Raw genomic sequence first — 14343 nt, 5'->3', positions numbered from 1 at the left:
TGGTGGTGATGTTGCCCCTGCTTGATTGGAGCAATGTCTTCTGGCCAAATTGCTTAAGGTAAGAGCTAGTTGGTTTTGTCACTCAGCATGCTGTTAGGTTACCTGGAGCACTGTGTGGAGATGGCTACACAGCTTCTGATTTAGGAATCAGCCCTCCCAGAGCAACACAACATGTTTTAGTGAGCCACCCTTGGACATGGTAGGTTTACCTTATAGATATAGCCTTAGGCACCTACTAGGCACTGTAGCTGACTAAATACAGAATTTAGATCCTCCAAGCTCCCACTCAGCTGTCCTGGAGGTACCTAAATTCCCTAAGTGCCTACATTTTTACCATTAACATTCCCTGAATATCTACTTTCATACGTGTCCAGAATCATGTCAGCCTGGACACGGTTGAGCAGTGAGCTTATGCCTGAACCCTGTTGAGATTCATAAAGCTGGTAGAAAAACACCAGTCTCACCTGTAGGTCCTGATCCAATGGGCATGTTAAGAGATCACGTACTGGATGAGGCTCTACACAAAACAAATGAAGGAGGTAATGGCGGTGCATCAACTTTAGGTGGCAGCCTAGTGATTATAAGACTTGTTGAAATCTCAGAAAAATGTGTTTCATTCTCTCTTGTACCTGAGGAGGGTTAAAACCTACATCTCCCAGTTCCTGGGAAAGTACCATAACCATCAGGCTATAGGATAATCTGTTAGTGGGGTGAATGTGTCTCAGATTTCTTGCATGGAATAACTACATCTTCATTTGGCCTGAGGCAAAAACAAGGACATTACTGTATACCCTGAAGGTTAAGGCACTCAAAACAGGAGAGGCTTGGATTACAGTCCCCACTCCAGTGAGTATGTCATAGCCACTAGGCATGTTCATGTTTACTTTCTCTCTGTAGCCAAATAAATATTTAATTATTGCATGCAAAATGGAATGGCTTCAATAGACAATATTGGAAACACCCACCCACACATACACCCACATACTCGTACCCACTCCAATTTAGTTTACGTTCTGGTGGGTAGGACAGTCTTCTGGGAGATACAGGTTATGGTTCAAATACCTTCAGATAGTGGGTCGACTTGAAAAGAGATCCTTGCTAAGTGTTGTAACCCTGAAATATTTGATAAGAAGGAGACAGCATGATCATCTCTCACTCTTCTAGGCATGTTTTTTGTTGAGACCCTAAACCATTAGTTGTGCTCTGAGAATCCTCCTAGATCAAACCTCACTGGCAAGATAGGTAGAGGAATTCATAGTCTGTTGATCCAGGGAGGGCATAAGGTTGAGACAGGCATGGATCAGCAACACTGTCAGGGATAAGGTGCTTCTTGATATGAATTTGAGGCAGCTATGGAAAGTTAATGTTGAAACACAGACACAGCAGAACTCTAGACACTTCCAGAATAAGGCAGCTGATGAATAAAGGTTTGAAGGATCTACATTTTACACTTAAGTGTCCAAAATAAGAGTTAAGTGCCAAAATCCTCCCTAGTTCATTGCGGCTTTAGCCACGGGTGTTTAAAAGTTTGTCTATACTACCACCCCTCAGACCACTGCCAGGAAGCACACCCTAATTATTCATTCCCACTCTGCACACAGCAAACCATGAAAATGAAGGAATCAAAAGAAGTGCTCTGCTCTGTTCAGCATTGGTGAGGCCTAGCCTGGAGTACTGTATCCAGTTTATGGACCCTTACTTCAAGAAATATATGAGTAAATAGGAAAGAGTCCAGCAGACAGTGGCAAAAAAGATCAGAAGCCTGGGAAGCTTTATTTATGAGGAAAGGTTGAATGAACTAGGATTATTTAGCTGTGCAGAAGAAAAGACTATGGGCAAATTTTATTACAATTTTAAATATTCAAAGGGTTGAGCTAGGCCTGCCCTCTATATTTTCAGATAAAAGGCTATGAGCAATGGCCTCAAGGTGCAGCAGAGGAAGTGTAGGTTGGAGGTAAGCAAAAACTTTCTATGAAGGTGTTTAAGCACGGGCACAAGCTAAGCAGGTACTGTGGAATTTCCATCCTTGGAAGTTTTTAAAAGCAGGTTAGACAAACACTTGTCTGCGATGTTTTAGATAGATATAATCCTGCCATGAGCATGAGGGTTGGACTAGATAACCTATTGAGGTCCCTTCCAATTTGCTAATCTATGATTTAAGCACCCGCCAAAGAAATATCTGAGCATGTGCCAATGAGCATAGCTGAGCCTGAGGGCATTAGGGTGGGTGTGGGGCTCCTCTACAGAACCAGGCACACATAGATGAGAGGAAGTAGCCAGGCTAGGGGAGTACATACATTCAGGGAGTTTAGAACAGGTAAAAATGGCCGGTCCAATCTAACTTCATTCACCTGCGGAGATGAACTAAGTAGATCAGGTAACCCATGCCCAATCCAAATGAGCACACGTACACATTTGAAGAGTAGCCCCAGAACTGGGGAAGCCCAGCTGCTTGCCCTACCTCTGTGCCTGTTCTTTTCCTACCCAAACTGTTTTTAGCCCTTTGCCTACCCCACCCCAACACTTCCCCTTCTCCACACCCCATCCCAGACCCACCAACCCCACCATGGACTCACTAGTTCCTCCTGATCCTTCCCACCATTCCCCTCACCCTGACTTACATAGCTTGCATTCCTGATGTGGCTCCCAGTACCGGCAAAAATATGCACAAGCGGGACTCAATGTATGATCACATGGCTTACTTTAAGTCACGCGATCATAGATCGAGTCCTGGGACCGTCTATACATACCCACAGTACTGCAGTCAGTTTCACTCGAAGTATGATTTCTAAGCCAGTTGCATTCATTTGGTTAATAAGTTTGTGTGAGCACTCTTATTTCAGTTTAAACCAAGCTTATTTCGTGATCAGATTGGCTTAATTAGTTTAGTTCAATTATTTCAATCTGAAATAATTGCTCGCCAGCCAAAATAAAACTCCCCACAAAGGGATTTGTGCCTATTCAACAAAACCTGTTTGATTAATCTGATTCAAGTGTATATGTTGACAAGGCAAGGTGTATAAGAGATTCTGAGGTAAGCCTCATCCACCCTAAGAGCATTCAAAATCATTATTTCTGGTAACTAAATTGTTTGGTGATTCTCCTTCTTTCAATATACAGATGCCTTTCACTAACACTGGTTGTTATTCAACTAGCACGCTGTCAAATAATATTAAGTGGTGCTAATTATGTGGTTTTATTATGTGTTTTATAAAGCTGCTGGCCCTTTTTATGCTGTTTATTGCATGGCTATGACTCACAGATTTTAACAGTGATGGCTTTTTGGCAATTGTTTTCTCCTGTCTTCTGTCTGCTTCTGAAAAGGGTCAGCTTCCAAAAAGAAGAGAAAAAAAGAGAACCTTGTCATAGCTTATTCCCAAACCACATAAAATGCAAAATGAAAATATTTTTAAATGAATTCTCAAATAATATTAGAGGCTTGCAAAAACATGTTATTTGTAAACTGCCATCTTACAGCCAGAACCAGATCACTTAGAAAATACATAATGCTGTTCAATCCACTTGCAGACCGAGGTGCACATAAACTGATAATAACTCAAGGTATTTTATCTCAGTGTCTCCTCAGGCTAGGCATCAGAAGAGAAGAACACTCTTGAAACAAAATTAAATAGTTTTAGATCTAATTTTACTAGGCTGAACTAGATTTCAGATTGATTTCTGTAGAATCTAATAGAGGACAATGCACATGCATTGCCTCTCTTATAGAAAATCCATCTACCACACTGTGCTTTTTACTTACTTTGCTGTTTACTGGACATAATAAGAAGCTAATATTTCACGATGCAATGTGTTTCATTCTGTAAATGGCCTTACATTTTAAAACAGCTTGGAGTGGGCTGTTATGGAGTGTTGAAGAATAGCCACAGAGATTTGTCTACTCAAATGCCTATTTACATTCATATGGTGAAACAGATGCTTAAATCCACCATCTTCATTTGGTGAAATGAGAAGAGCTGCAGGACAAGCCATCATAAGAAAAAATAAGGTCTTGAATGCTGCATACTCAACTGTTTTCTTACTGTGGTTGGTTTTTGATTTAGCTAGTGTGATCAAATTGCTGGCTAAGGGCCCATAATGGAATGGGCCTAATCAGTATATCATATCCTAGCTGGAGTTGCTGTGTACTTCTAGTCATATCTGCACATGCCATTCTTCAATCTTACAGGTTGTCTGGTTTTGTTGTTGTATCTTTCTGTGTCCTAAGACACAAAGCTATGGTTCTCTTCAAACACATGGGTAAGTGGACAATAGTCTTTGACCTATGCTAACACTGATGCCAGTTATATCTATTGTCATGGAGGCATCTGGGGCTAATCCTTCAGCTGCAGTAGAAGACATAAAAGTTTGTTTGTGCTTTGATTTTGATGTTGTCTGGCCTCTAGGCAGAACCACGCTGGTTGATCTGATAACGGGGGAGTGCAGCAGTGCTCCCTCTATTCTCTATTTGCTATATCAGTGTCCAGGAGGGTTTGGCAGAAATAACTTTCTGGTAGGTCTCTACAACCTACAGATTCTCTTAAACAAAGGAAAATTTTTCAGTGCTCCGTTAAGCCAGCTAAAGCACACTCAAAGTACCCAACAAAAATCTGGCTCGTGTTCAATAGGAAACATCATTTTGCATAGCTTACCCAACAACTTTCAGATGGTAACAACTTTGGGTTGAGAGTACTGTAAAAACTTTGTTCCATTACCAGTCCCATAAGGCATCTGATGTTGCACTTTCCTGGTTCTTCTGGTACTGTAATAGAACAAACTATTGCTGTTGGCTAGCTAAACTGCAGTGACATTCTGGTGGTCTTTGTTATAGACCAGGGGTGTCCAGCCTTTTTGAATGTGGGGCTGGATCATGAACTTTTTATCACCCACTGGGCTGGCAAGAGTGGGCTGCCCAGTCCGGCTGCAGCCTGGGGGCTCAGAGGTCAAGGGGTGCCGCCTGACCCCGCCGTCCTCCCTGCCACCTGGGCGGCCTCAAGGATACTCCCACACCTGCATGCCTGGGCTCAGAAGCCAAGGGTACATGTGGGGACTCTACAGGGGGGTGCGGGATGTGCAGGGACACCCCCCTGCTCCCTCTCCCTCAGGGCAGCCTGAGCCCAAGCGGCAGGGGTCCCTCCCTCCCCGGGGCCCATGACTCACCACCCCCAGCACAATGTCTGGGGATGCGGGGAGGTGGGAGTGGTGCTGGCTTCCCGCCCCAACAGCCACAGCAGCAACGGCAGCAGCATCTCCCGCTGCATTGAGACCTGCTCCAGCCCACGCAACCGATGGGGACCAGCACAGGGTGGGGCCGGCATGCAAATGAGGAAGGGAGAGGCGGGGCTAGGAACGGAAACCCTGCAATGTGGGGGAAGGGAGGTGTGGGGCGAGGAAGGGACACCATGAAATGAGGGGGGTGGGGGGAGCCGCACCATGTCGGCAACATCAAGCTGACGTGATGCATGTGGGAACCTCGTCCCTTCCCCAGCCCTTCAGCAGCCATTAGGATGCTGCTGAGGGGCTGGGGGTGGGACAAGGGGTGGGAACAAAAGTAAACAGTGTTTACTTTCGTTTCCCGTGGCAGCACCACGGGCCACAGAAAATGGCTTGGCGGGCCATATGTTGGACAAGCCTGTCATAGACCATTTAGTTAAGTGATGGGCAATGACAAAACAGAACAAGGGCTCCTGCCCCCGAGAACTAAATGCATAAATAAGAGGAGCAACGAGCCTTTTTGCTAGAACAAACTGATGTGTGCAAGGGGCCAAGGTGGAATTCCAGCTGAGGCAGAGGGGTGGGTCCATCTGACTGGTGATGTATACTGAACAACTTGCAGCTGTGTGTCTTAGGAAATCTTCATGGCTCTGGCAGTTTTTCTTCTGACTTGAAAGGGAACCTAAAGCAGTCAAAAACCTTCCCCCTGAAATGCTGAATATCAAAATGTTCCATTGCTTTGACTTCCCTTTGATTACCAGATGAGACAAAATGTGTTCTGATGTTTTATGTCTTCATTTCATATCCCCGCTGAAGCAGAGAACAAAAAACCCAGCACCCCTGATGAATTTTTTTCTCCTAAAAACTTATGTTCCTAATGCAGAACGTTCCCTTGTCTCCTGGAAATAACTGGTGGAAAATGTCCTGGGCAAAGGATTCATCCCTGAGCAAGGAATTTCTCTGCTACCTCCCAGAAACTTTTCCCTAGAGTTTCCACATCACACAATCAGATGTTAGAAATCAGTGCAAGTGTGCTAGATTTAAAAATGAAGTATTAAAAGCAGGTCTCCAACAGATTTATACACAGAGCCCAGAGTTGCGGCTCTGGCCAAGCAGCTCATAATGCATCAGAGAGCAGATGGGGCAAACTGTACTCATCCGGCCTAGGAGCTTGCTTTTCTTTTTCCATTGAGCTGCTTCATCAGCACAGGGGGAGTGCTGTTCTTGTTGTGTAGGTTGGCACAGGCCCCAGGAGGTTGTTCTGTAAGTCAGAGAGCACTTGGGAAAATGGATCTTCTGTCCACACCTTCTTACCTCAGTCTTAGTTTTCAAATGGCTGCAAGGGGAAGTGAAAGGAGGCCACAAGGGTCTAGATTCAATATCTGATTCAGAGACTTCCTGCAGAAATGAATTCTACAGGTTATCTGCACAGGGTGGGCCAGACTTCTCTATGCCAAGCCATCATTATGGGCAAAACCTCTGAATTTAGACAATTGAAACTCTGTATTCTCATTCTAGCTGCTAAGTACTGGAAAATATTAGAGCGGAGTCCCATTTTGCCAGAAGTATCTACATGGTGTATTTGTGTGTCACATAAATATGCCAATGCCTCCAGCAGCTGTAGGAGCCCCTATAAACCCAACTGGATATCCAAGGGTGGCAGCTTTCTCCCCTTTTCTCCCCAACTTACTGCTTTCCTCTAGGTTTCTGATCATGAATGCCCCAGTGGGAATTCTCCTTTTGCGTTTCCATTTGCACAGGCGGGTGCAGTAAACCAGAAACAAGCAGTTCTGGTTTGCAGAGAGCTGGGTTATTGCTAACTGGTTCCATTGCATATACCTGTGCAGGGACTGACCTCTAGGTAAAGCACATCTAATTATGCCATGCCCCAGGAACTGTTGTGAAGTCAAGCTATGGAATATAGGAAGAACTGGCAATGTGTGGCTCTTACTGTTGTTACATGGGTATTTCTTGTATGGGCACTGATTGCATTTTCATCAGTGTTTGGGGTACATTTTAGATTTCCTGTTTTTATGCAGTCAGAGGAGGCATCTGAGAATTTGGCTTCATGATAGTAAGCATTTCCTTTTATGTTTCCTAATTACAACAAATAGTGATTTCATCAAGAACTCTGAAGTCTATGACATTTTTGCCTGGAACCCAAATTTGTGCTCTCACTCCCATTAGTTCCATTCTCATATTTTAATTGATTACCATAAGCTACTTTGCATGTCAGAGATTTCTTAAATGGGATTCTTTTAAAAAACATAATACGGGCGTTATAAACTCTTCCTGCATGTGTGCAGATGTAACACTGCAGAGGGCAATCCGCTCCTTTCACAGTTGCAGCTAAATTCCATCATTTCTTTTTTCCTGCTTAGTTTACCTTGCTCTCCAACAACCGTCTGGTTGCCTCCACTAGCCTGTATGAGCTTTTTACCGTGAACCTTGAGGTTATTGTTAGTATTGTTATTAACAGGTAGCACACAGTAACATCCCACACAGGAACTAGGGACGCACTCTACCAGGAACTGTGCAAACAATACAAAACTAGTCTCTGCTTTAGGTATCTTCAAATTTTAGACCTAGTTCACAACAGGTGAATAATCAGACGAACAGAAGGGAGGAGAGAGTAACGGTAGAGACAGTGAGTGCATACAGTCGTAGTCCTAGTTGTTACAAGCAGTTCCCAGCTTTGGATGCAAGTTATTTGAGGCACTCCAACAAAGGCAAGTTTGAGGAGGGACTTAAGAGGGCAACGTAGCTAGCTTCGTATTTGAAGTGCCTTCAAAATGAGGCCAGCTGAGCAATTTCTTAATGGTAATCTGAGGGTATCGCCTGGCACTGCACACAGAAGAAGTCACAACTCAACAGCTGGCTTCCAAATTCAGAAGTAAGAGTGGTGACTTATGACAGGTAATAAATCCCTACCTGGAAAACAGAATGAAGTTACTGTTTAAACCAGGTGATAGCTTTGTGCTGATTGTGCAAGTCATAGTTTAGAATCCTGGGCACTTCTTTCAGTAAATACTGTAGGTTTTAAGGTATTGCTATTTCTCCTGCAAATTTCCTTTAATATAAAGCATTATCTCTTTCTGTCAATCACTGTCACCTCATCCAAGCCTGAGCTGACTGAACACATTCGGAAGAAGGTAAAGAATCATCACTTGATGTGTGTTTCCTTTCTCCACAGAAATAAATCAAGGTTAACATGCATGTAGCAATGTGAATATTTGATTTGCTACATGTTCTCATTAAAATCCAGAAGTATTAGCCTGACTTTCAGGAGGTTTTGCAGCCGAATGCCCTTTATTGTGTCAAGGTTGACCCATCCCCAGTAATCTCACACTAAGTGTGAACCAGATGCATTATAAAGGAAGAGTTTATAACGCCCATATTATGTTTTTTAAAAGAATCCCATTTAAGAAATCTCTGACATGTAAAGTAGCTTATGGTAATCAATTAAAATATGAGAATGGAACTAATTCAGTAAAACATTACTAATGCTGATCTGGCAAACTACTGGTAGCCATCTGTCTAATCCTTGTTGTGTATTCAGAAGTCACATTTTAAAACACAATTATTAATAGCACTCATTAACCACCAAGCAAAAGAGCACACCACAAGCTTCCATTTGGCGATTAGCTCCCAAATACTGCTTATGAAGGTTTGGAGGAGAATCTGCCTCATTTCCAGTCCTTTGTTTTCACTGGGCAAAGATAAATCTTTGTGTATAGGTGCAAGATGTTTTCTGATTTTCTGAGCCCCTGTGGCTCCCCCTGACTTCATTGCATGGGGGAGGAATCTGTAGATCTGCATATCAAGCAATACTGGATGATGCTATAGAAAAATGTTGGAGCAGTCAGAGCATGATACCAAATTTTGACACAGCTGGTATGATGGCATCACACAGGAAAAAGAAAATGCAATCTTTTGACATTGTGTGTCATCTGGAGCAGTTCCAGAGGGAATATGTACTCATCAGAAGTAGGTGAAACTCTAAAAGCACAATCATGCTGCATATGATACGTCTTTGCTAGTGTCTACACTAGCACCTTTACCCTAACAGTTCACAATAGGGCTAATAAGGTTGTACAATCTAATGCAAAACACCAGCTTTGTGTGAAACTCTGGGTTATCTAACGTTTCTCAGAGCGGATTTAGACAGTGCAGTAACACAGCTAGGACCAAAATGAAAGATGTGTGTGGAGGAAGGAGACAGGCAATAAATGATGGACCTGAGTGGGTTTGATGCATTTAATCTTGGACCCATTGTCAAATGTCTTATAAACATCTTATAAGCATGTTAAAAAATAATTCTTTAAAAATATTATAATGTGCTGTTCAAAGATTAAGTAAATGGTTTTTTTAATTAGTTGCCCAAAAAATGCATGCAGATTGAGCATACGGATTGAAACTGCATACACTGTAGCTGCACATAATTGCATATGGCTACATATGGGACTTCTTACTGGCTCAAAACCAGACATGTATTTATAAAGTGTAGTTCAACAAACTACTCTCTCAGCCAAATCCACTAAACAGGAGCCACACTGCAAAAGGGTAGATCTTGTAGAAATCCAGCAGCCCTACACACAGGAATCTGATGAAAAGATTGAATTACATTATTTTCTTGTTCAAACAAGCAAAAGATATGTTGGTTCCTAGTTTTTGGTTTGTTTTAGTATTTAAAAGGATACTGTCAAAACAATTTCATTATTTTTTTTCTTAAAATTAATGCTGCTGTTGGAAAATATATTGCTGAAAAACATAACATTGATGTTTCCTTCTCGAAATAGATTTTTTTCCCCATCTTGTATTCACACAGGCTTTATTGAAAGGAAAGATGGTTTTGTGGTTAAGGTCCTGGACTATAATTCAGGATATTTGGCAAGTCAGTTCTATAGTTATGGTACCAGACTTCCTGAGAAAAGTCATTTTACTTCTGTTCTTTGGTTTCCTCTCTCTCCATTTCTCTTTTCTGTCTAAAGTGTAAATCTTTTGAGGCAAGGGCCATCTCTCACTATGGCTGTACAGCCTTTGTTATAAGTGTTTTCTGTTCTCACTTGGGAATTTGTAGGTACTTCTGTAATGCAAGTAATAGCAGCTCATTTTAAAGCCTGTTCTGAATGTTGAGTTGTTGGTGTTGAGTTCAATTTTTGTTCTTTGGAGGAGGGTGTTTTAAAGTTTTCTCTGTTCCTTCAAAACAAAAGGATTATAGCAGTTTTACAGAGAAATAGGGAATAAAAATGGTAGGTCTAATTTTGGGCTTGCTGTTTTCATGTTTCTCTTTGAAAGAGGAGAAGCAACTCAGAAAGATAAGAAGCTTTAATGGTATTTCTCTGGGGAGCCACAATGCTTTTTCATATCAGGCAGTCTCCTTTATTCTTATTCATCAGACTTCTTCAAACTGCCAGAGATAAGACTAATTGTGATGGACATTAAAATATATGGGAATGTAAAGTGCGAATACACAAGTCCCCTAATCTTGTTTAGAAATACTAAACAAGAATAACACTGAATTTAATCATTGACAATAAACCTAAATTAGTGTGATATAGCATATTTATGCTAATAGCTAATAACTTGCAAGAGATGGAAGTGCATGGTCATACCTTTAGATATATTTAAACAGATTATTTCCCTGTAAACACCTTCATTTAATTATCCTGCCATCCATCTTCTCTTGCAAAGACTCAATGATTTGTCTGTATTTGGTGCACTCCACAGTCCTTCTCTCTTCACATCATTTTTTCAAAAGACCTCCTACCTTGTATTTTCCAGACACTAGCTACATTTCCCAATGGCTTTAAATTCAAAATTATAAACTTGATCATCTTTCTTGAGCAACATTCTCATATAAACTGGGGCCAAGTTATATTTGTGAAGTAACAGATCCTTCTGTTCTGATCCCATTGCAGCTTTCAAAGGGGTGTACTGTCACAAACCATTGCAGTGACTCCTGTTTTCTCATCACTAAAGTGAATAAATGAGATCTTTGAAAAATTAGTAATAGACACTTAAGATGGCAAAGAGGTTCATTTAAATAATATGAAAAAGGTTTTCTGGAGTTTTAGTTCATGTTACAAATCAGAACCATGGCCCCAAAAAAAAGTTTTGGCAAGAAACATGTCATAGAGTGTCATCTTGTCTGATTATAATACATTATAAAACTGTATGGATTGACTTTGTGGTCACCCGCAGGCATCAAACCTAAGATAAAAGGGCATAAAAGATGTATGCAGTGATGAACTGAGCTAAAGGAATAAGTCTGTAAGAGTATGAAGCAGATATTTTCGGGGGCGGGGTATGCTTTAAGACAAAGTCTGCCAATGTTTGACTGCATACACACATTTAGTTACTGCTCTCCCAGCAGAAATCGCAAGTGGACAGATGTTCAGGATTTTTCTCCCAGAGCAAAAATGGCTGCTCCAGAAGAAAAATATCTCAGGAACAACCAGGGTTAAATCACTCCTAGGACAGTTTCTCCTGAGAAAGTGAATGGCTACCCATGTTCTCTTCTGAAAGAAGACACAGCACAGTTCTCCAATATCCCAGGCTGCTTTGCTCCCTGCTTTCCCACTCCCGCACAAGGGAAACAGTGGGCGTGTCTACATGTGATGCTATGTCACCATGGCAACGCGCTACAGTGACAGTGTCAGCAGGCAGAAACCATGACATTGCAGCTACATTGCTGTAGCAACACGCTCCCTCGGTATAATGCATTGCTATGGCAATGTAGCATCTAAAAGTAACCATGTGCCTCACTTCCAAAAGGAAGTACTAAAGATGGCGCAGTAACAACCTCACCACAAGGCACATGTAGACATGCCCAGCATCTCACTTATAGATTTCATAGACATTAGGGCTAGAAGGGACCTCGGAAGATCTTTGAGTCCAGCCCCCTGCCCCAGGGGCAGGAAGTCAGCAGGGAACATAGGATCCCAGCAAGAAAAACATCCAAATTTCTCTTGAAGGCATCCAAAGTAGGTGCTTGAACCACCTACAGAGGCAGTCTATTCCAGACCTCAAGGGCTCGGACAGTAAAGAAGTTCTTCCTTATGTCCAGCCTGAAATGATAATGGAGGAGTTTGTGACTGTTCAAGCTTGTCATCCCTTGGGGCACTCTGGTGAATAGACATTCCCCCAAATCCTGGTGAGCACCCCTCATAAACTTATAGGCAGCCACGAGATCACCCCTGAGCCTGCAGTTTTCCAGGCTGAAGAGTCCCATGGCTCTTAGCCTCTCATCATAAGGTCTGTTTTCCTGCCCTCTGATCATGTGCGTGGCTCTCCTCTGGACTGTCTCAAGTTTCTCCACATCCCTTTTGAATTGTGGAGCCCAAAACTGGATGCAGTACTCCAACTGCAGCCTCACCAAGGCCGAGTACAATGGGACAATGATGTCCTGGGATTTGCTTGAGAAGCATCTATGGATGCAAGCCAGCATTTTGCTCACTTTACTAGCTACAGCATCACATTGATGGCTCATGTCCATCGCTGGACTCTACTACTCCAGCCAAACACAAGTATAACACACCTCCTTCACAATCCTCATATTTGTGAAGCAGGGGGAGCCGGGCTGACTGAGTAATCTGGGCCAGCCTTCCAGGGCTACCCTGTGTTCTGCTGCCATTTTGGCTCCAGGCAAACTGAGGGAGTCTACAGAGCATGCAAATGTCTGTTCAGCTGTCTCTTAGTAAGTTTTTCTACCAAGAGAACAAACCTAGATGAATTCTACCAGATTATTTGAACATGTGTATACAGCTTTGTTTTACTCAGGTTGGTCTTAAGTGATAACAGTTCTGCATCTGTGATTGTGCAATTGTCTCAGTAAGCATTGTGATTCAGTAAGCATCAGCTCCCAAGACAACCAATCAGAGTACTCTGGACAGACAGAATAAGCCTATTATTATTATAGATGCTTCAAATGTATAATTGGTTATCAGGTAGACAAGTTTATTTGAGTAAATCCGATATCTTTTATTAAACCAACTAAAACAGTTGGAAAATTTCTTCTTTGCAAGCTTTCGGGGACAAATACCCTTCTTCAGGCTAAGGAAGCATCTCTATTTGGTTATCATTAATACTTTAAATTATACAAACCTTCAGTGTAATTTTATCATATTTCTACCTGTAAACTTTTTTTTCCCATAAGTAAACATGGCACCAGATTTTCAGCTGTTGAAGTCATTATAACAACACTGATTTTATTGAATCTGCTTCACAGTCATTAGTTAACACATAACCCGATGTTGTGCTGTCACTGAAGAGACAGAACTCTGATCAATGTGCCAAAAAGCATCTATTATAGATAAAGTATCTCCAAAATAAACTAAAACTGTTTAAAAAAAGAATTGTATTTGGTATAAATGGGGCAGTGGTGATAAGCCTGTTTCTAGAAAGTGTTGGATGTATATTTGGACAATAAGAACATCCTGAGCCATAACAGGGAGGATGAAAAAAAATGACAAAACCACAATTTTAGGAAGAAATGTAACTCTTCCTGCTTCAGGATATAAGCCAACCTCTAAGTCAGAATTTTTCCTTGGGTGTAGTTAACCAGAATGATATGCCTACCAGTGGCTTCACTGGTGCATGTCCAGATTTGGTAATACAAGTGCAAGTGAGAGTGAGTATGTGGAATATCTTCAAGACCATCCCTGCTTGGACATACTTAGGACACAATATGAATTCTTACTGTATCTGTCCATTAAAAACACATTGACATTCCTAGACTTTGGATCAGGCCCTTAATTCTCACCATTTGCCATGCCAAGGATGCTAGACTGTGCAGAATGTTGCCTCTCAGTTGGCTAATAGGGCTGTGTGAAGCTTCAGTCCCTGATTCGATTCGGCAGAGATTCAGCCCGATTCAGTGGCCAAATCTTCGAATCCAAATCGAATCAGAGGACCCTTTAATCTCTCCAAATCAGTTTGGAGAAATTCACAGGTTTGGCAATTCAGACGTAGATACAGCTTTAAATGTTTTTTCTACATACCTCTAGGTAGCAGGGGCTCTGAATGCTGTGATGCTGGGGCAGATGCAGCATCCCAAAGAAACATGGGGGGCTCTCCTGCATGGTCAGCAGCAGACCTGGAAGTGGACTAGAAGCACTTCCAGTCCACTTC

This window comes from Crocodylus porosus, unplaced genomic scaffold (genome assembly GCF_001723895.1).
Source record: "Crocodylus porosus isolate Cpor-Errol unplaced genomic scaffold, CroPor_comp1, whole genome shotgun sequence".
Classification (NCBI taxonomy): domain Eukaryota; kingdom Metazoa; phylum Chordata; order Crocodylia; family Crocodylidae; genus Crocodylus; species Crocodylus porosus.
The sequence above is the reverse complement of the archived record's forward strand: the minus strand, read 5'-3'. Positions refer to the sequence as shown.